The sequence below is a fragment of the Penaeus monodon genome, chromosome 6, assembly GCF_015228065.2.
Source record: "Penaeus monodon isolate SGIC_2016 chromosome 6, NSTDA_Pmon_1, whole genome shotgun sequence".
Lineage (NCBI taxonomy): Eukaryota > Metazoa > Arthropoda > Malacostraca > Decapoda > Penaeidae > Penaeus > Penaeus monodon.
The window spans coordinates 43,257,145-43,259,644 of record NC_051391.1 but is presented as its reverse complement, the minus strand read 5'-3'; the positions used below and the strand labels follow the sequence as shown (position 1 = coordinate 43,259,644).

The 2,500-nt window shown below is 42.0% G+C and overlaps 1 pseudogene; it reads right to left on the bottom strand.

Moving 5' to 3' along the window:
* Nucleotides 1–57: 57 nt before the first annotated feature.
* On the bottom strand, nt 58–1,540 carry LOC119574018 (annotated as a pseudogene).
* Nucleotides 1,541–2,500: the final 960 nt, after the last annotated feature.

The window sequence follows — 2,500 nt, the reverse complement described above, 5'->3', positions numbered from 1 at the left end:
CCTTGAGGACGCGAGAACCACGCTGATTGGAGAGTAACCTTGGTTGCTGGTTCCTGTTCAGTTGGGTGCTGTACTGGTTCTGAGACCGGATCCATAGCGAGCCAGATAGTTTTGGTTCTGGCTGTAGAGACTGGGGGAAGGGCGGTTCAGGTTCTGATTGATGCGGTTGGTACCATAACTCTGGAAGTTGTACCTGATATTGTTGTTGTGACTGGAAAGGCTTTGATCGCGGTTCTGCTGTTACTGGTTACGGTTTCTGTTGGAACTGGTTGCGGCTCTGGTAGGACTGATCGCGGTTCTGGTAGGACTGATCGCGATTCTGATAGGACTGGTCCTGGTTTTGTTGGTACTGGTATTGGTAGCGATTCTGTTGGTACTGATTGCGGTTCTGGTACGCATTAAAGTTCTCGGAGTATTGATTGCGGTTCTGCGGGATATCGGTTACGATTCTGTGAAAACTGGTAACGGTTCTGCTGATTCTGATTGTTGTCCTGTTGGTACGCGTTGATATTCTGAGAATACTGAATGGGTTTCAGCTGGTACTCATTGTAGTTCTGCTGGTTCTGATAGCGGTTCTGTTGGTAATCATTGCTGTACTGAGAATATTGGTTGCGGTTTCCTGATATTGGTTGCGGTCTGTTGATATTGATTGCGGTTCTGAGAATATTGGTTACTGTTTTCCAGGTTCTGGTTGCGATTTTGTGAGTCTTGGTACTGGTTGCGGTTCTGTCGTTTACATCGTAGTTCTGTGAGTACTGGCCACGGTTTTCCTGGTACTGGTTGCGGTTCTGTGAGTACTGGCCACGGTTTTGTTGGTACTGGTTGCGATTCTGTTGGTAGTTGCTTCCCTGTTGGATAGCACTGTACTGCCTGGCCTGCAGTCCCTGCTCCTGCCCTTGGAAAGCCTCGCCTGTGTACTCCTTGCGGACAGTGGCCTGGAAGCCTGTGCGGGAGCCACCGAGTAGTCGACCACGCGCAGAGAGCCGTCGGGGTCCATGACCGAGTACTGACCCACGACCACGTCACCTCGACGTTCCTCTCGAGCAGACTTCATGTCCCCCGTTGATTTGGCGTCGACCTCGTAAGCCCAAGCGTACTCCGGGTTCTGCAGACAACATTAAGTGATTAAAAAAAAAAAAAAAAACAAAAAAAAGTATACTACTGGCTTATGAATAGAGAAAATCTGATAAACATATTAACAAAGCAATGAGGTACTAACTGGATCATTGTATTCGACTTGGCCAAGACTGTATTGCAGGGCCCTCTCTTCAGAGCGTTCTTTGAAGGCTTGGGAGAAGGCCTGGTGGTTCTGGGAGAGTTCTGACGAAGGTTGGAGTCCCTGCTCCACCTCCACACCTCGTGAATCCAACATATAGGAGCCATCCTGTGCCGCTACATTCAGAGCAGCGCCCACACACACTAATATTACCAATGGCAGCTGCAAGAGGTTAAAGATAATAAAAAAATAGAGTCAGATCATTGAATTATATGTTACACAGAACAGAGAAAAGAAAGAAATATCTCCACTTCTTACCTTCATGATGAAGGATACGAGGCTGATGCGGCGACGTCACGGCGACCACTTTATATAGCCAAGCAGTGACCCCGCCCACCACGCTCTCGACGTCTCGGATATCCTACAAGGTCGGTCAGTCTGCCATTCTCATCCATATCGTCTGTTATGGACAGAACATTAATCGTAATTCAGATTTCATTTGAAATTTATTAAAAGTTTTATGTGACAGAATATAATCTACATATATGAAAAGTTTTCCAGACCCATGCTTTCATAAAACCCGTGGCTTCACACACACACACATATATAGATATATATGTATACGTATGTGTGCATGTGTGTTTTATTTGTGTATGTGTGTGTGTTTGAGTGTACACTTGTGTCTCTGTGTGTATATATATAAATGGATAAACGAGTATATATGAGTGGCCATCGTCATGAATGAATGTCATACATTCGAAACGACGGTTGCTGTTTCATAATAATATATAATAATAATAATAATAATAATAATAATAATAATAATAATAATAATAATAAGTCAATTCCTTCACAGCAACGAAGAAATAACGCAAGTGGACAACTATGATTTTCGATGATTGAAATGTTTTATCTTTCCATTTTGAAAAAGCTATTACGTAAGAAAATTTACTGATCCTAATAATGATCCTAAACATTGGTAATATCGTAGTTTCCCCTGAAATGTATTATAGTCTCCCCTGAAAATTGCCTCATCACGGCTTTCTGGTTTACTGTTATTTCTTTCTCACACAGTAAATACTTTTGATATGTGTACTTTGTAAAATATTTATTTGTTATACTTAATTGACGAATGTTTGTTTATTTGCATAGCTGTTGTCAAAAATATTTGTAAGTCCTCAGTCCGTTGTATATAAGTATTCACAGGTAAAATAATATACTAAGACACAAGAACGGAATTATTATTTAAATTTCACAGGTAAAATAATATACTAAGACACAAAG